The sequence below is a fragment of the Poecile atricapillus genome, chromosome 37 (assembly GCF_030490865.1).
Source record: "Poecile atricapillus isolate bPoeAtr1 chromosome 37, bPoeAtr1.hap1, whole genome shotgun sequence".
Lineage (NCBI taxonomy): Eukaryota > Metazoa > Chordata > Aves > Passeriformes > Paridae > Poecile > Poecile atricapillus.
In genome coordinates this window covers 456,028-476,887 of record NC_081285.1, presented here as the reverse complement: position 1 = coordinate 476,887, position 20,860 = coordinate 456,028, and positions in this window count along the sequence as shown.

Here is a 20,860-nt window from a genome sequence, read left to right as displayed (position 1 = left end):
GATGCTGTATAATCTGCTTTTAATGGATTTCCTTTGGAATGTGTACTTCTTCCTGAATGACGTAACTGCAATATTTTCACACTTGCAATTTCAGCCTCAAATGGCCACAGGAAATGCAGCAGCTTCTGTTTTCTGTTGCTTCTGTTTGTTAATGCTTCAAGGTGTTGCTCTGGTTTTGTCCACAGCTGTCATGACCTTAGAAAGAGAATGTTCTAAAAATAGGAGTAAAAAAGCCAGAGAGCTCCTCCTTGCAGCAGACACGGGCAACATTGGATCCTAATTGTTTTTGCAAAGCATCCTAATGGGGAGAGGCAGATCTCAAGAATGGAAACTTGAGAAGGTGTGTGGCTGCTTCCTACCTTAGGCTGGATTCAGGAAGGGCGGTGTTCCAGAGAGCAAAGTCAAGAGTTTGAATCAAGGAAGTGTGAGCTGCCCAGAAAGTCAGGGCCCACACTGCTCATGTGTATCAGGGGAAGGTGAGAATCAGGCCCATCTGCTGATAGAAACGCAAGTTCCAGCTTTAGCAGCCAAAGGATGTGCAAATAAATGGCTTCTATCTATTGGAGAGCATGAAGCATTAAGTTAGTGTTTCATCCAGTTGTTTGAAGGCAATGTGGGATTCCAGAGCTTAGTGTTTGAATTGCAACTTGAATTTCCTTCTTTGCTGTTATTTAGACTGCTGTGAAGTAGTAATGAGAAGAAAAAATGAAAGAAAATGTTGTTTGATGGGGACTGTGGTAGGGCTTTCTTGACAGATTTGAAATGGCTTGAATGGATGAAAATCTCCAGGTGAGGGGAAGGTTGTATCCATTCCTCTCTTTTTAAAGCAAATTTTCCAAGAGGGATCTAAAATTGCATTTGAGGGTTGGGGTGTGGTTTTTTTCCCTTCTTTCATGTGCAACCTACCAACTCCAGTTTCACAGGCCTATTAAACATTTGATCCATCAAAATCAGTCCTTTGCTTTGTATTTTGGGAACTTGTTCATCTTGGGGAATTTGTCATCTTCTCAGGGCATTGAAGGTCAATCAAATGCTGCAGGTGTCATTCTTCCTTTACTATGGTCTATGTCCTGGGGTTTGACTCTTAAGCAGAGCTATTTTTCTATTTTGCAGCCTAGCAGTTCTACTGTGGGGCTGTGTGCAGGTGAATTCACTTGAGAACGATGGGTAAATCAGCTCCTGGGAAGATGTGCACTGCCTGGCCCCGATGCTTCAGCATGCTTGAGGTCAGCTTGGCTGTCTCTGACTGTCTAATAATAATGCATAATAATACAATTAAGTATTCATTTTAATTGCTGATCAATAAGACTTTTTTTAAGCTAAATCTGCGTGCTAGTTTCGAAACCACTCCAGTCTGTTTCATCAATGACCTTCCTGATTTTAGCTTAAGCTTTCTAGTTTCTGCTGTTGTTATTTTCTGCCCTGTCCCTGTGAGAGGAAGGGATGGTGGCTGGAGGTTTGGCAGTCAGCGAGGGTCTGGCCACCACTCCAGTTCTGTACACTCAGCCTTGGAGGTGTGATCAGGAATCTGCTGTTAGTACCCAGTTTTGTATTGCAAAGACTGACCATGCTGCCAGCACTGTGTTTTAGGAGTGAATTTTCATTTGTTTGGTCAAACTGAAAAGCAGCCTTAATTTTCAGATGGAATACTTTGTGGATGAGGCTGTGAAGAATATGGTGTTTATACTCACATCCTACTGGCAGTACTCACAACACCTAACTGATTTGGTAATAAAGACCTAGTTTTTCTTCACTAAACCTGCCCTAGCAAAATTCATAAGCTGGTGATAGCTATCTCTGGAGTGGAAAATCTTTATTGAGTTTCTTGACAATTGAATAGACTTTGGCAAGCTTTGTTGTTTAGTTTCTGTTGATCCAGAGACACTTGGGGCTCCTTTTGCTTCCTAAGGGATTAAACTACCAAGCACTTAGAATCAGATATTGGGAAGATGGGTGCAGGAGACTTTGTAATTTACTATGGAAAACATAATAATGATGAATCTTTCTGATGGAAATGATCGTATTTCACATACTATGTGAAATGCTTTTATGTGGTTTTTTTCATTTTTCTTTTATTTTTTAATCCTGGATAAATTAAATGAGGCTTTTGGGGAAAGCATGAGCTGGAATTTCTATTGAGTTTGATAACCTCTGATTCTGCTCTCGTTTCTCTACCTGCTGGAACTTGTAGCAAACTAGCTATGTCCAAGTTTAATTCTGTAATAATTATCTTTCAAATCGAGCCTTTCTCACTTGGTGTTGATGCATTTGGGAGAGGGAGAGGAATGGAGAAAAAAGAGCTACTTTCATGAATACAATTGAAATTTCATATTGCTGATTTGATCCTTTCCAAGATTCAAGTCAGCATTGGATCAGGTTGGAACTGAGAGGATGATTCATGACTCAGGCATAAAAGCTACATTTCATTCCACATATTAGGAGTTTTCTGTTGCCCACAAGAAAGTTCATTAAAAAAAGAAAAAAAGAGAAATGGGTTTCAAAATTCCTGTGCTATTTTCAGGTAACTCCTCTTTCTGGAGATGCCTTAGCAACTGTAGGACATCTGAAAAACTTGGAACTGCAACTTTATTGTTGAGGCTCTGATGAACATTGCTTCTGTCATCAAGTTCTTGTGTTAATACTTTGAACTTAGCTGAGTAATGTTGGTATCAGCAGTCTCTGCTAAAGCCATGCCTTCCTAATTAATAATGCATTCTTAATAAAAAAAAAAATTATTTCTTCATGTATTTAATTACCTAGTGAGTATAAGAGTGAATGAAGTTAATACCGTGTAGATTTCAAGCAAAACGCTGCTTTTTAATGTGCTTCAGTATAGGCTATGCACAAGTAAATGGACATGATTTTTAAGCTTCAGTTACCTTTCATTACCCCATGCATATTCAAATTCAGATTGATGAATGCTGAACCAGAAGCAGACATCATCTAGTTAATTTAAGTTCTTTGAATTCAGAGGCAAACTATTTTCATAGCTTTGTTTTGAGGGTGGGTTGTTTTTGATGGGTTTTTTTTTTTGCTAAGGCAATGGCAAGCATTTATTTATCCAGCTCCCTCCACATTTTCCACCATGGTTATTGCCAGTGATCCCTGCAGTGATGAGTGGTCAATGACCCTCAGCCAGGGTGAGCTGCAGGAGCCTTACAGACGTGCTTGTTCTTTCTCACAGTGGCAGAACAAGTGCAACAGCACAGTGGCATTTTGCTAAAAGCTAATATTTTTCCCAACAGGTTATTCTACAGGCAGAATCCAATGCTTTCCTCAAGAGCAACCCCATCTTTTCTCTGCCTGAAAGGTTGTGTTTGTTTGGGTTTTTTTCTCTTCCCTTAGGTGAGAGATAAAAAAATGAAGAGGAAACCCAGAGGAAATGCCAAAAGTACCAACTGGTAGTAATTTGGTGTGAGTGTCTCCATTTACACTTCAAACTTTGAGAACTTGGAGCTGCATTTAAAATGTATTTTGCTAGGTGGTCTGCTGCTGACTATCTGCATTTCTTCTTCCATTTCTTTTCTGTGCTTGTTTGGTATTGCTGCTGAATGTCCCCAAAAAGTAAAGTGGTGTGGAAGAGTTGAGGAACCAGCTTTATGAAATTCTAAAGCTGATCTGTAGGTTTTGTTCCAGTTGGATTTTTAAAAGCAGGTATGTCATCCAAGTTAACTTTCTTCAGAAAGCAACAAGATTGTCGTCCTTCCACTGATGCTCTGTATTTTAACAGAGGTATCTGATGGTGCTGTAAAGGAGCAAGATGCAGAATAAGGTAGAGAGAAGTCATTGAAACTGGGAGCACAGATGGTTGATTCCTGAAAATCAAAAAACGGATGTTTTGTTTTGTAGGAAAATGAAAGCTAATCCTATTTGGAGGGTCAACAGGATAAATACAAAGAACTAAATACAGATATATATATATATATATATATATATAAACCCCACAGAAATCTATGAAGCAGGACTGATAGCTGCCATAGCCCAGGCAGCCTCTGGATCTAATTGCCTGCCTGAATTCAGCCCTTGCCTGGATCCCAGGGGAGCCGTCTCTGGATTTCTCTCCCAGCTTTCCAGGGATGATCCTGCTCCTTTCCTGGTGCCCCAGAGTCCTGCAAGCCCCCCTCCTGGGGCCATCCTGATGCCTGCCGGGGCCTTTAGGGTCCCCCCTAAAGTGCAGACAGGTTTTGACTCCAAGCTTCCTTGGAAGGTGGAGGCAGGTGAACATTGGCCACCTTCTTCTTTCCCGCTGCCCTCCGTACTCTTGCAAACCCTGCTGGGGCACTCGGGCTCTCCATTGCAGGCAGTCTGGAGCTGCCATGCAAACCCATCTCTCAAGGAGTCCCCTCTCAGGTGCAACATCAAGAAAATGACACAGCAACATGTAGAAAACGTGAACTTTATTCACTTGACTACTTGTAAAACCTACAATCCAACGTTACTAGAAGACTATGGGGTAAGAATCTTAAGCCTAAAAAACTTCAATACTTGAACTGTTTAGAACTGAACACTAAGGGAAAGGTCAACTTCTTGGGGGAAACGTGGTGGGGAATCCTACAACTAACAACAGGGGTGTGGCTAACTTCTAAGATGGGGAACGTCGCAGTGCCTGGGCTGGGCACTGGTCACCCGTTCCCCGTAACGTTGTGTAGATGGAGTGCGATGCTGGAGGTCAGAGCTGCGGGGAGGTGCGGAGTCTTCTCCCAGTGCCCTCTTTTGCCGCCGTCTTGGTTGTTGGCCTCCTCGGCTGAGAGCTGTAGCGAAGGTGCAGCCGCATCAGGTCACGGTTTTGCCTCAGCAGCTGCACCAACTCTTCTGCACAGCCGAGTCTTCGATGGCGGCGGGGCCCGGCAGGGCCCGAAGGGCTCTGGAGATTCCGCTGCAAGGCAAAGCACAGGGATCCCCATGGAAGAGGCAGAGGGGCAGAGTGGGGCCGGCACCTCTGGGGCTGCCTTTGGCCTGGGAGACAGAGACTCGGGCTCAGTTGGGCTGGGCTGCCCCGGGGAAGAGGCTGCAGCAGGCAGAGCTCTGGCCGCCTCTGCTTGGTGCTGTCCATGGGGCTCAGCCCCTGGGCCGGATTGCCCAGACAGGAGCTCAGGCCCCTTCTGCTGCAGGGCATTGGCCAAAGGGTGCCCAAGAGGCCCTCAAGGTCTGCCCCATCCTGCCTGCCTGACCCCCCACCCCCGCCTCACCTCTCCCCAGCGTCTCTGAATTCTTCTTCCGAGCGACCATCCCATGGACATTCCTATGATGACCAGGTCAATCAGCAGGAATGTCCTGGCCGCCCACCGGATGCGCTCGGGGTCCGTCTCCTCCAGGTCGCAATCCTCCAGAAACATGGGAGAGGTATCCGTGCTCCGCTCAGGTTTGCTGGACGGGTCGAGGGGATGGGCCAAGAGCAGCAGCACGTAAAGCTGCAGCAGCGAGGAAGAGCCGTGAGCAGCCATAGTGCTCTGCCAGCAGCACAAAGGCTCTGGGCGTCTCTCTGCAAGCAGCTCTGCCTGGGCTCTGGGGCGCAGCAACAGCTGGGGACAGTTGCCAGCCACCGTGCCGTCCCCAGAGGCTGTGATGTCACAGAAGCACAGAAGGCACTGGCTGCAGAGAGCCCTGAGAAGAGAATGTTGAGCCCAAGCTGTGAGCCATGGCGGCAAGCATGGCCAGCAGAGCGGGGCCCGAGCGCTGCGGCCTGGCTTGCCTTGCACACCTGCCACAAGGATGACTCCAGCAGCAGCTCCCTGTCAGGCCATTGCAGTATCTGATGGCCCTTTCTGGGCACAAGTTCTTCCCAATGCCCAGCATAAACCTCCCTTGGCACAGCTTCCAAGCCTTGTTGGCATCTGCTCTCTCTTGTCCTTGCCCATCTGGCTGGCGCTGCCGTGTTGCTCCCTGGCCTGTCTGTGGGAGAAGAGGCTGTGCCAATGAGTGCTGCTCAACTTTGAGGCCATTCAAAGGAGTATTGGATTGTGCCTGCTGTGGGAAGGAAGATGCGTGCACATGGCCATTTCCCATAGGTTTTCCCCCAGATTTTCATGAACAGCTGTCCTAGTGAAAGTCAAGTCTGTTTTAGTGAGTATTTGAGGGGTTCCAGAACACAATGCCATCTCAGGGAAATTCTGCTGGTTTAGTTCTACTGAGGTTTGGAGATGAGTTGCAAATCCTGAAAATGTTCTCCTTGCCGAGGTAGTAATTTCACCATTTAGACTGTGGGGATATTGATTGCTCAGTGTTGAGGACCTCATGTAACTTTCAGCAGCAGAAATTTTCAACATCCAGTGATTGTCCTTGAGACAAAACCATTTTAATTTTTTTTTTTCCTGTGGAGAGGAATTGCTTCTGTGTTACTTCCCATCATCCATTAAAAATTTGATGCCTGGAAAAAGTCCCGAGTGCTGTGTGATTTCCTTGGTAGTGTTCTTTGGAATGGCTTCCCCCCCATTTTCTGAAGCTGGCCAGAGAAAGGTAATAGATGGGTGAGAAGTTGTGAAAGGCCAACTGGTGTAGATCTTTGCCTCCTGTTTCGAGGTCTGTGGTGAGCTGTGAGTCCAAGAGCTGATCTAACGTGATGGTGAAAACAGAATTGCAGTGGTTTTAAAGCAGTAACTAAAAAATTACTAGAAAACTTACTTATTTCTTGTTGTGAGATATGGATTAGAGCAAGAGCAAAACAGGCTTAAAACTTAAAAAGAATAAAGAAAGTTTATTAACAAATGTACCAGAATAAGAACACCAGAATAAACTTCCAGAAAACCCTTTTATCCCCCACTACCCACCATTCCCTTGTTCACATGACAACATAGAGACAAAAAACTTTGCAAGTTTGGTGTTTAAAACAGTCCTAATTCTTGCTAGAGTCTCTTTATCAGTCTTTGTAGAGAAACAGAAGTCTTCTACTGCTAATCTATGGAGTTTCTCACAAGAAAAGTATTTCTGTTATAGTTTTCTATTTCTTTGATGCCAGCTGCCTGGAAATCTATCATCAGTTCACTCCTCCCATTTCACATCACTCTGAGGTGTGTATGGGTCATGAGTCTAGGGATATAATTTTTTAAGGATGAGTTATTCAAAGGCAAAAGTCCTCTTCATCTGTCTCTGTGAGCTTCGCTGGAAAACAGTTTTCTCATTGCCCTCAAGGCCTCAGATCTTCGCTCCACTCGGTTCCAGATACACTTCACTGTATCACAATTACTCTACTTTTTGCTCAAAATCCACACTTTGAACACTCCATTCCTCCCAATATACTCTGTCATGAATTAAAGGAGGTTTTTTCCGAACATTATTGTCCATCTCCATAGCTTTAACGGAAAAATATTTCAGCTTATAAAGCATCTCCTTATTCTCTCTTCCCCATCTAAAACTTAACTCTTTTCTTCACTGTCTTTGATGGTTTTTATGATGTCTTCTTCATGTTGATTGTCTCTCTCTCTGTCTCTCTGGGAAAAAGGAGCAATCTGTACGGTTTATCTAGGTAGTAAAAGAATTAAGGTCTTGGAAAAGCTGCAAGTGTTCATGGTGTCAGGTTTCAGTCCAGCAGCAGAAACTACAAACTAAACCAGGCTGGCCGGCTCCGTTTCTCCCCCCTCACCCTCTGCAGCCTTATCCGACCTGGAGGGGGGGGAAAGAGGCTGAGACAGAGCCTCGTTACCTTGTCAGAGGCCAGAAACCCAAAGAGAACAAGAGAGCTCTGGCTTTACATCTTAAGGCGGTGTTCACAAGTTGATCTGGCTTTTCAATGGTCAAAACTGCTGTCAATTCTTAGAAATGACCGATAATTGGTCAGGAGAAAAGACTCCCATCAGTCACCAGCAGCTTCAACTTCCTTAGCTCTCAAAACTATCTTAAAGGTGAAGTCAGCCCATGACATGGAGTCTGGACAAAAGACCAGTAATGATGTTTTTGAAATTAATAGTCATAGAAATAATGAAAGTTGGAGTTGCTTTTTAATTCTCAAGACATTTTAGTGGAATTGAAGGGATTTTAAAGGACCAACTCCCATAGGAACGTTCTGAAGTCACAGCTTTAATCAGTGCCTCTGTTTTTTGTTGTCAGCTTAGTTGTGGAGAGGAATACTTTGGTGTCTGCAAATGCTCAATGGCTTCAGAATTAAAAACAAGACCTGCCGGGTCTTATCCGATTTCGCTTTGTTTCTATACAGGATCCTGTGTTTATATTTGTGTTTCTGGCTCTGAGAGGTAACTGCTGTAATGCAGCTCCACACCTCAAAGCAGGGGCTGTGACAGAGTTGGTTTTTTGCTGTTGTTTACCCATTAAAAACAAAACAAAACAAAACAAAAAAAAGATTAAAAATGAATGATTCCAGAGGCAGATTTTTATAGCCTTTCCTTTTACATTTTTCATGTCAATTGACCAATTCCAATATGAATGGAAAGTTACTCCTAAAGAAACACAAGTCAAGTTTTCCGCAAGGAAAGAATTCCTTATGTAATCTTTCCTACCTCTGTGGGGAGAACATAGGTCAAGTTTTCTACTTACTTATTCTGCCCAGCCATTGTCAGGGGACATAGCCTCCTCCTCTCTATTGCTTTTTCTGGTTTTCTGCTAGGGATCAGAGTTATTCACATTTTCCTCCTTGCTCTCTGAAATTTGTCTCCTCGTGGTATCATGTATCAGAAAGGGTCTTGTCCGCTCTTCCTGGGTACTTGTGTTGCTTAGCTTTACTTCAATTGTCATTAAAAAGTTGATACCAAACCTGTGATACCACACTTCATCATCCATTTCATTGCTGCAAAAAAAAATGCTGTTTTCACCATTAGCTTTCTCAATCTCTGCAAACTGATTTAATCACCGGCCTTTAAATCTTTTCCTGTAACTCCTCCCTGGTGTTATGTCCAAAAGAAGCCACCCCAATGCTCAGTTGGCATATATTTGTCACTGCATCCCAGCCTTGTAACCACAGCTGTCTTATCATTTTGTTCTGTGTTCTCATGCTTAATTAATTCTTGGCTTTAATTTCAGGTTGCAAACTCTGCAGCAGTGACTAATTTTCTGTGGGTTTTCACAGCAGAGTCCTGACCTGGGAATACTCAAGTGATCTCCACAGTAAAACAGACAAGGTGAAGAACTCTGTTTGAGCTCTGTTAGGGGGAATCCTGGGATACAGCTGCAGTGGTGCTGGACAGCTGCCTGTAAGATGTGTTCATATCCTTGTGAATTTTTAGTGCCCTCCAGCCCAGATACCACTTTACCATTCCATATTTAAAAATGGAATTAGTTGAGAACATTTCCAAGACAAAGGCAAAGTTCTTAATTTAATGCCATAAAGGAATTAACACCTTATCCCACAATTGTAGCTTATTTGGAACTCAAATATTACAAACAGGCCTCCCCACAAATGAAGATTGATCTTTACGGGCAGTATGCAGAAGGCTTTCCATACACAGATTTCTTGGGGCGTTTGGGGGAGTCTAATTGCAATCTGAGGGCTCTTAAATGTCTTCCTGAGAGTTGCTCAGTTGCTCTGTCTTGGTACTGCTGCACATTGTTCTGCTGTTTTTCCCCCAGACTCTTGGATTGCTCCAGATACTTGTGATTGTTGTGCTTTGAGCTTGATGACAGAAGACAGGAACTGTAGCCCTTGCTCTGCTAGATCAGATTTAGAAAACCAAACCCTGTTGTTGGGATGTAATTCCTTCTGTGTAAATTGGAGTTAAGGTTAATGTCATATAAGCTCCACTGTTATCCTTTCTAAGTCGTGAGCCGTGCAGCAAAGAGCGTTAGAAAAGCTTCATTTGATCCCAGCTCTTGGGCCTTTGGGGAGAACAAATAAGAGAGGATTGAAGGCAAAAGTGTGTTGTTAGAGTTTGGCAGGAAAAATTTCAACCGAAGGCTTAAGGAGCTGTCCCTGATGAAAGACAAGTAACTGGATGTGTCTTTGTGATTGAAAGACAAGAAGTTTTAATGCATTTTTATCCTTTTGGTGTCCAAAAGGTCAGCTTAATGCTCAAGTTTAACACAGAATAACGTGATGGAAAAGTGATAACATTTGGATAGAATAGGTTTAAATTGTAGCGTTGCATCAATTTCTTCTCCCATTACTTCTTCCCTTCAGCTTGGTAATTGCAAGAGAATTTTGACTTATCATTTCTGTCTCAGGCTAAATGCAGTGAGACAACCAAACTTTCTGGTTTTCTCAAATGTCTGAGCTTTTCTGTATCTCTGTGTTTGCAGACCGTTGTTGCCTGCAGAGACAGGTTTCTTAAACCACTCAACAAGGCAACATAAACTCCTCCCTGTGTATGGCAGAATGGTGAATGCTTCTAATTGAAAGGGATGACCGAATGGACAGTGAGGCAGGAACCTGCACAGCAATGTGTTCAGACTGGTTTAATATCTCTGCTGCCCCAAAAGTGTTGATAATGCAGCATGAAGCTGAGTTATGTGTCAGACCACAAAGCGTGGGGATGCAGTGTCAGATGGAAAAATCATCAAGGGACTCAGCCATTATCCTGTGATCTTCAAATAACCTCTTAGAGTAAAAACATTTGGAACATGTTGATAACTGTTTTGTCTTTTAAGCAGTATTCTGGTTATTTACTGTCAACTAATGATGACTTTGAAGTTGCTCAGAGCGTGGCAGAGCTAATCATTGCATTGGCCTATGAAAGTGCAACCCAGGAAATGGCTGTTGAAATGTAATTTGTATTTTTTTCCTTCCATTTCTAGATATGCCTTAGAGTAGTAAGCTGTAATGCAAGGGGGCTCCTCCATGTGCTTCTAAGAGCCACTGCTTCCAACATTTTCTGTTGCTGCTGAATGCAGGGCTTGCTCTATATCAATTTTGTAACTCTGTGTCTTGTACTGAATAAAAATGTTGTCAATGCAGTGTAGTGCAAGAAAGTTACAAAAGTACCCTTCAAGGATTTAAATGCATGTAGTCCGTGGTTGTATCATATTATCTGTAAATAAGGTCTGATAGGCTTTAAACACAGTTGAAAAAACCTGATTCCACGAGCCATGCTAATTTAAGCAGCAGATTTTACCCTGCAAAATATCCTTTTTAACATTAAAGAAACTCAGTTTTTAACTATGACTAGTTGGAAAGAAATAATTTCTGTATAACGTAGAGAAGGATATGAGTTCAAGGATTTTTGCCATAGAATTTGTGGAAGCTAATTTTAGAGTTCCTTTTTGTGAGCTATTTGTAAGCAGTCCACAGTCTGGAATGTGTCTCTGGGTTCATGTATCTGTCATAAAATCTCAAACTCTGTTTAGCTACTGCCAGCTTTCTATCTACTTGTGTGATAAATCAATACCTGAGGATCACACAGATAGTCAAGGAGATTCCTACATCCCATCCCTCGGCTTGGATTCTCTATGGCCATGTGTTATTCAGCTCATCAGGATGTCTCTTGACGACCAAGAATGGTCAATATTCATTTCACTATATATCATAAAATGGGTTTTTTATACCTTTTCCCAGAGCCTTCCTTTCTTTGGTGTCTTGTTCTACCCTCTGTTGTCTCTTTTCTGGGATATTCTCTCTCTCATGACTCTGCAAGCTTGGTCCAGTGTCAGGAAAACTCACCAGAGGACAAAACATTGGCTATTCAAGGAGATTTTATTACCTCTTATTTTTCAGTTCAGGTATTTAGGTAAACAAATACAATTTAGATCTTTCTCCAAACCAGGGATTTGAGAGACACACAGATAAGGGTACGAATTTGGACCTGGAGGAAATCTACTTTGGTCTTATTTCATATTGTCTTGGACAAAGACATGAGTCATAGACAAAGGACAGTGATTTTTTACTCAGCTAAGTCCTGGGGAAGTCAAACGAATTGTCAAGAAGTTGAACAGTCTGTCTGGTGGTCAGTTCTAATATGTTCTCTGAAGTGCCACCTGATAGGCCATGAAGCACAAGCAATGTCAGAGACACTGCTGAAGTAGCTGTGGGGAGAGGATTTTGTCCTCAGCCGCGTTAGGCTGCCCTAGGAAAACATCCTCACATCCCAGCCTGTCCTGGGAAACCAGCAAACGCGGCTGCTTCCCTGGCACACCTTTGGAGCTGACCTGGAAATGACATTGGGACGTGTTGAGAAGATGGATGGATTTGGGGGTGTCTGTTTTGCTCAGAATTGTACCCAGACATGATTCAAACCTCAGGAGTAATCATGGAAAAGAAGAGCTGTTGTTAGCAATTATGGCTCCTGGAGCAATGTGCAGATGATGGTGATGGGTGAGATTTGATTTGCACAACTCACGGCAATAGAAGGGTTAATTGTCTGTGGAACTGCAGCAAGAGGCTTCATTTGAGCAGATTAGATTCCCATGATTAGCTGTGCCTGGGGAGCAGCACAAAGGGATTCACCATTTCCAACTGGTTGGCTGCTGCTCGAATGAAAATAACCTGTGCAGAGAAAAAAAATCAAATTATCATCGCTGAGAATATGATATGAGAGCCATAGTCACCCCTCAAAATCTATATGTCTTGTTCAACCCAGGTAAAACAGTTTACAGATTTCTTCTGAACTCAGAAAATATACATGGAAGTGAACCCTGAGGAGCTGCATAGAGCTGGATTATTTGGAATATCACATTTTAAAATGCGGGTTTTGAAATATGTGAATTGGTTTGTTTGTTTCAAGAATTCATCCAAATTAAATGGAGGTAATTTAAAATAAATAATTATTAATTATAATGATAATAGCAACAATGACTTTGAGCCACAAAACCAGAAATGCAACAGAAGCCTTGTTTTTGTCCTATATTTTTCTAAAACTAAAAAAAAAAAAAATTCTGTGTTTTTCTAAAACTGAAAAATATCACGTAAAAAGTAGAAACAGAACAATATTTCTGAGAGGCAGGACATTTTCTAGTCTGTGTTGTCAGACAGAACGATAGTCACTTGAAAAAATTCCATATAGCAAAACATGTCACATTTGTCAATTTTAACCTGAAATTTATTAAAAGTAATGTCTGTACTATGAACATGTGTTAACTATAGGAATATATTGCATGTTTTCCTACTTGTCAGAAGTAAATTTCTATCTTTACAAGCTGACACCATTCATTTCAGCTCTTAGTTATTCCCATTGCATATTTTCTTAAACAAAGACTTAATCAGACTAATCTTGTGTTATTTAGCAAGTAATGCTTGGATATTACTACAAATTCTTGGAGTCATAACACTTAAAATTGCAGTACATATATATTATTCTTACTATGATTATGTGAGTTAGCTGCTAGTCATTTAACTGTATATAAGGTCTTCCTATTTATTAGTGCAATTACTTAAAATAAGTGTCCTAGAAATTGTTTTGAATTTTAGATTTAAAATTGTTCTTACTAAAGTTGATTTATTAGAGATTGGGCAATGTATATTTAATAATTAATGTTCCCCAGTGATATTTATTATCAATCAGGATGCACTTTACAGTCAATAAATAACCTAAAAAATGTAAATTTTGTAGCCAGTTTTGTGTAATTCTTAAAGCAATGCTTTGGAAATTGGAGATATAGATATAGGAATATAAATGTATATATCTGATATATACCTTTTTTATGAAGGTTTTGTCTTACTACTTCAAATGTTTCTTTTTGTTTCTTTTTTCTTAAACATATATAAAATTTTCTCAAACATATATAAAGCTACCAGCTTGTTATTCTAACGAAACCCTGTGAGAATAAATTATTTTTATTAATATTGTACATGTCAAAATCTTGCAGTCAGTCAAATAACAGGAGTGTTCATTGTCTCTCTCCCCCACTGATGCTGTTATAGGAGCTGGAGTTAGAAGATTCAGACATAAAGTGAAACAGTGAAAGATTATAAGAAAACACTTCATTCTCACAAGGTATTTCCTACTAAAAGAGATTGTTTTGCAGTTTTGTTTGTTCTTGATACTATTTTGAGTAAATCTGAACTTCTAAGACATGCTCAAGGCAATTAAATGTTTATGCTCCCCAAACTGAATTTTTAAGCAACATTTTCTGTTTACAAGAATCAGGTTTGCTTTGGTTTTGTGGCTTTTCTTTCAGGTTACAAGGCACATTTTTTATTAATATTATTATTATTTTCATTGGGGGAAAAAGATATGTATTTATAATGTTTGTGAAGACTTTGCTCAGCTGGAAAAAGTAATAGGTAACATGAGTATAACATTGTGTTCTTCCATATTTCTATTTTTAAGTCCTATTACATGTGATATTTTCCATTTTGCCTTCTATTAGGCCTGAAATTGGAAACTATTTAAAACCTAACAAACCCCGGAGTTTATCCCTGTTCTTTGAATAGCAACAGAAGTATGGCTCTTATGGTTTGACACATCAATGAAGAACGGCCTCTGCTCTCCGGCAGCTCCTCAAGTGGAACTTTTGCAAGTGGGCTCTCATCAGGAGTGAAACACTGGCTGCTGTCTCTGCTGCTTTTGGTCACAGACTGCTGCCTTTATGAACCAGGTTTGTCCTTCTGCCTTTTTTGTGTTTTATATAGACTTGATTGCAAATGAAGCACTTGTCCTCTTACCTGGGAGTTGCAGCAGGTCAGCAGCAGCAGGAGTTACTGGCTGGTTCCCATCAGCTGACTCCTTTTAGCCAACCCTTCCCATTTCCTGAGCAAATCCTATTTTTCCAAGCAATTAGGAAGAAAACTAAATCATAACTTTTACAAAATCACTTGGGAGAAGATGTTGCTTAATTGTTTGCTTCATTCAAATGAACACTAGTAACATTCACTTCTTTGAGTAAGAATGCCTTTTATGAGCAGCTGCTAAAAATAGGAATTTGAAAACAGGGATGTTACAAGTAGGGCCAGAGAGGAGCAAATTTGTGGCTGGGCAAGTTCTGTTTGCACTGAGGGAGTACTATCAATTTTGTCTCTGTCCTGTCTTTCACTGGTCCTGAAACAACAGTGCTTGCTTTAACAAACCTGCTCCTCAGGAGTGATTGGATCTGGTGCTCTGGGTGTTACCAGCTGCAGTGCTGAACCACAGGCAGACATGAGATCTGACTGGATCACCCTTGCTAACATTTTCATGTCGAACCCATAACTCACTTTATCAGCAACACTTGCTTGAATTTTGCCTTTTGCCTTGGCTCTTCCCACTAAATAGCTCTTGAGCTGGGAAGTGGTCCTGATCTAAGAATCTGCAGTAATCTTGAATTCTGCCTTTATAACTCATGAAACCACAGGAACCTCACCTTCATTTTAGAATGTGAACAATTTTTGGACAAACACTGAATTGTAGTTTCATTGACACGAGCTAAAGTAAACTGTTTCAGTGGTCCTAGAGTGGTAGCTCTAAAAGGCAATCAGAGTGAAGATCCTGAATAATTTGCTTTTCCAACCAGGTTTTAATGGATTTTCCCTGCAAATCAATTCATGTATCATAGAGCTCAATTACCTGCCCATAAAATGAGAACTGCTGCTCAGAACTGTGGAATTATGGTAACAAGAACTCTAATGATACAATAGATAAACACTGTTGCAATACTCTCTCAGCCCTGTTAGGGTGTTTTAAATTTGCAGCAGATCTCAGTAAGGATGAGAAAGTGCTGAGCTGCATAAAAATAATGGAGGCCGTAGGAGAATTTAGCCTTGCAGTGTTCTACAGTCCCAACTACCACCACACCTGGTAGTGAAAATGTTGGATTATATTTGAAAAAAAGGAACTGCAATCAATTAGATGCACTGCCAAGTATAAAGTAATTTCTGTAAGTCAAGTCCCTTAGGAACTATTCCTTAATATAAGACCTGTTTCAAATCTACCAAGTCTTCTAAAAAAAACCCCAACAAAACATAGAAAACATAGTGTCTTTATTTGACCTGTCCTAGACTTCATTTATTTATTTACAGTCTGAAGGATGAGTCAAGTACCTGTAGTGGGGCCTTTAGCAATGCAAAACAAAATATTTTGAATATTCTTATTTTGCGTTCCAATTTTAATGGGCTTGGAGCATAGTGAAGGAGATGAGATGTTTGCAGGTTCTGGATGAAGGTAGAAATAATTAGAAAGCATCTTAAAAGTAACATCATATTTTTGTCAGCTATCTCTTCAGGGACTACTTTAAATCCCAAAATGTTCAAGAGCCATCACTGTAGAAACAGAAGCTCCAACTGAACGAAACCAGAAGTGGATATAGCAAATTCCCTGGTCAAAGTGGTGATATTAATCTGGTGAGGCTCTGGATTCCCATTTCAGAAATACTCTCACGGTTTAAATATAGGAAAAATTTGGGATTTTATTTTGCTGTGGTTGTTTTTGTTTTGCAAAATATGTGATAGTTAATATATGAGTAAAATCTTGTATAAAAACAGTTTTTCTGGTTTTTTGGGTTTTTTTGAGAAATATCCAAATGCATATTACCTGCCTTGCTGGAAAATAATTGAGGTCTTCCTGTAAGAAATTTTTTCTCAGAGTGATAGTAAAAGGTCTTAAAATCTTAGAAAATTCGGGGACTTAGGTTTGGAAAGCCCTGGGAAAAGCAGGCCCTGGGAAATGTTAGGCCTTGTGCTTGCTAAAGACCAGGTCAAGCTGCACCTGTGTAGTCAATATATGATAAATGATACAATTGTTAGATGTGGTTAGGTATAATTATTGTTTAGAGAACATGGGGAACCATGTTAGGGGGCTAAGGGGGGGATGACGAGAAATCCATGCTTAGGTAAAAACAGTGCTTAAAATAAAACAATATAAGTTTAATAATTAATATGTAAGTTGTATAACGATAGAGTATAAAACATGTTTAACTCAAAACCAAGATGGGTCAGATTTGGGTATGTGCACCCCTGACACCCAGAGCTCTTTCAATAAAGCACCTTCATATAATCATTCGTGATTATGTGTGTTCCTGAACGCTAACACCCTGACAGGCTCTGTGTTCCCAGGGATAGCTGGGCGGCTCCTGAGGGAGAAGAAGGAAGACCTGCAGCTAATTTACAAATGTGAGTGAGGGCAGCGGGCTGTCTGCGGAGCTGTCGGGGGGAGCCGCAAGCCCTGGCCTGGCTGTGGAGGGCTCTGCTCCTTGTGTGGATGAGGGGCAGCGTGAGCAGAGCCCACTGAGATTTCAGGGGCACGTGGGGCATTCGTGGCCAGCAGCTTCGGGCTGATCCCCTTGGTCCCTGCTCCCTGCTGGTCATGGCAAGAGCCGGCTGGGATGGCCCTGGCAGGGGGCTCTCCGTGGGCCCCCGCAGGTCTGGGATCTGACCATGGCTCTGTACATCTCTCTTCCAGCCCTTGAAAGCCTGACAGAGGACAGAAGCTGTTCCATGTCAGACCTGGCACTTGAGACATTTTATGTTCTTTGGGCAATACAGAGTGGCTGATATTCCATCCTCCAGAGGATGCAAGATCAATTCCTCAGGACATGGAGGACATGGCCTTGTCTGTCTGGCCTCAGCTGGCTGCGCTGGTGGAGCTCTGCAGAGAGCTGATCTGGCAGGCTCTGTCTGCTGGGAAAACCTGAGCCAGCAGGGATTTTTTTTGTTTCTTAAATCTTGTTCTTTTCTTCTTTTCATTTTCCTTTAGTATATCAATATAGTATATGTTATAATAGGCAGTCACTTCCCAAGACCTTTCTTTTGCCGCCCATGCTGTACAGGGCATAGGGGAAGCGGGGGAAAAGGGATTCCACTTGGGGAATCCCAGCTCAGCAAGCTGCCCAGGCATGCAGTGGTGCAGGGAAAATGGCCAGAACCTCTTGGCCTTTGGTGGTTCTGCTGAAGGCACAAACCCTGTCCCAGCCAGGAAGCGCCGCCATCTGTGTCCTCGTGCCCGTGTGGTGCTGGCTTGGTTGCTGAGGGCTCCCAGGTGCCTCTTGATCCAGCTCCTCTGGAGCTTCTGTGGGGCTGTGGCGCTGCTGCCGAGCCGCGCTGGGGGAGACACTGAGGGAACAGGGCACTGGGAGGCTGTAAATGGATGAGGGGCTGTGGAGGCCCAGACGGGACAAAAGCGTGGGAAGGCGTGAGGGGGATGTGTGGAGGCTGGAGGCTCCAAAGGGGACAGGAGGCCCCAGAAAGGCCGGACCGGTGGGAAGACCTGAGGAATTGGGTGTCAGAGGCCATAAGCAGCCCCTGGGCAGCCGCCTTTTTCCTGACACCTGGCTGATCTGGCACTTCCCCAAAATGTCTCCCAGGCCTGCAGCAGAAGCCCTCGAGGCTGAGACACCACCCCTCCAGGAGGGTGGGGACAGCCCAAGGTGCCCAGGCTGGGCTGGCTGGGGACATGGAGGGCAGGGGGGTGCTGCCAGGCCACGGCCTCTGGGTGCCTCCGATAAGGGGCAGTGGGCAGAGGCAGGGCTGGCCGCCAGCCCGGGCCCTCACGGCTGCCCAGGCCACGCTGCTGTGACCGAGGCTCCCCTGACACAGAGCTCGGGGCCCACAGAGCTGCTGCCACCATGGGGAGAGTGGCGATGTCTCCTCGAGCACGGCTGCCGAGTCGCTGCTGCTCAAGCGGCTCTGGAGCCCACAGAAACAGCAGCAGAGTGTGCACAGGAACAGCAGCAGCTCGAATGTCGACACCTGCTCAGTGAGGCGTCTGCAGCAGCCGGGTGCCAAACAGGGGGAGGTTGTGGGCACAGTTGCCTTTGGTTTGGCAGTAGGCTTCAGCAGAATTGGCCACAATGGCTTTCTCTTGACTTGCAGCCTCACAGCTACGCTTGGCAGCTTCAGCTGCAGCCTGTGCCCCTGACTGACTTGGACGGCCGTGCTTGAGGGCGGGCTCGCCTTTCACACGTCAGGTGTGTTGTAGTGTATCTAAAAATCTTGGTATCTCCCAAGGGTAAAACTCTCCTCCGGTTTGTGTAAAGTTAGCTCCTACCTGAGAACCTTCTTTCCCTTCCCCCTTCACATTGGCTGTGACCTTCCTGTATCCCCCGATCACCCCCATCCCCTAGTATAAGGCCCAGGGCATTTTGGTCTCTTATTTGCCCCAGATGGACGACAGACAATAAACCCGGGATTATTCCAGCAAGTTTGGGCCTCCTGTGTCTAGATACTTTGAGTCCATGTTGTATCCACTCCAGGACCCCCTCTGCCACCTGTGTCCCGAGACGAGCGGGGCTCTCACCATGGGGGGTGGGACAGAGGGGTCCCACGGAGAGAAGGATTACAACAGAGCTGCGCCCAGTGTCCGGCTGAACAAGCCCACGTTCAAAGGCTTATTTGAGCCAAGGCCACCTGTTCTTTGGAGACTTTTGGACACCGTTTGAAATACTGCAAAAAAAAGTTTCCAAAAGGGAGTCGAAAATCCTTGAGCACCAGGGCACCGACTCCAGGGCAACGGGTATCTTTCCACCACCAGAAACGATTGAACAAGGTAAGATTTAACTCCGACACCAGGCTGGAGGGGGTTGAGAGTGAAACAGACCCCAGAGGACTGTGTTCCGTGTAACCCCTTCCGAGCGGCAGCCGTCCCGGGCTCGGCCATGCAAGCGGCGGGGTTCCCCCAGCCGTGAGCAGAGATGGGGGAAGGGGGAATTCTCCTGGGCTCGGCCACGTGTAAAGCGGTGGGGTTCCCCTCAGCTGTGGGCAGAAACAGGAGGAGAGGAAATTCTCCCTGCTGTCTGTACCAGTGTGAGTTTAATTGTAACCCTTGCGGTGCCAGTTTGTTTTCTGTGGTAAGGGAAATAGACAGATTGTGTGCAGAGCTGCCGTGACCTCCAGAATGGGATCCCAACTCTCCACACAAGAAAGGAGTCATACACAAAAAATACAGGATTTTTTAAAAACCACAAATGTAAAGATTACAAAAAATAAGTTAAAACAGTTTGTATCATATTTAACTCAGCAATGTGAACAGATCAAATTGTTGCAATTAGACTCACTAACTCTCTGGGATGAAACTGGAAATTTATAAACCTTAAAAATAGAAGGAGGAGACAAATCAGCTCTGAAATTCCTCACGATTTTTCTTTTAATTCGAAAAGAATTGGTTAACAGAGAAATAAAAACGAAAGACAAACGGGCACTGCAGTCTCCACCTAAGTACCCTAATTTTTCTCCCAAAACTTCTGCTCCTACACTGGAAGAGATACCCGGGACAAACAATACAAGTTCTAGTCCCGTGTGTCTCTCTCAGCCACCCAGTCCTGCTTCACAAGCCATCAAGGCTCCCTCTCTATACCCTTCTTTTCCCAGTGTTAAAGAAAATGTACCTTCCTATCCCCACATGGCTGAGAGCCAAGATGGCACTGGCCACGTGTTTCCCGGCCACATGGTGAATTCCCCTGCGTATCCCCTTTCTCCTACCCATAATCCCTTCCACCCACCGGTTCCTGCCCCTAACCCTTATCAAAATCCCTTTGTTCCCCCCAACATTCCCTGCACTATCCCCCAGCCCTGCTTGGCCCCACCCTATGACCCTGCCCCCCGAGGCTGTAACCCTATCCCCTATCCCTCCATCCCCCGTCCCCCAGGGAGGAGGGGCGGGGAGAGAGAGAGTTACACCCCTTGCTTGTGCAGAGGGGCAGGGGGAGGGGTGTCCTGGCCCTGCCCGCTGTGGGGGGGGGGGGGGTAGGAGCCTTCAGGGCCTGGAGTTGGGGGGGGGTGGACACCTGTGGCCTGGCTTGGGGGGATGGTGCGGGCCCTCGCCCGGCTCCTGCAGGGGAGGAGCTCGGCCTCTCCCCAGGTCTGGGGAGGGAATAGGGCCCCTAGAACCTGGCGTGGGGGGGTGCGGGCAGAGAAACCCAGGGAATACCAGCCCTGGAGAAGATGAAGTTATGCTAACAGTGGCTCCTGTAATATACAATAGCAGCAGAGGAGCAATGCGATTGCAACATCAACCTTTCAATTACCAAGTAATCAAGGATATTTGTAAAATTAAGAATGATTTTGGTCGTGATAGTGAGGTCTTGAGGGGAATACTAAGAACTACATTGAAATCACAAGATTTAATTCCTGCAGATATTA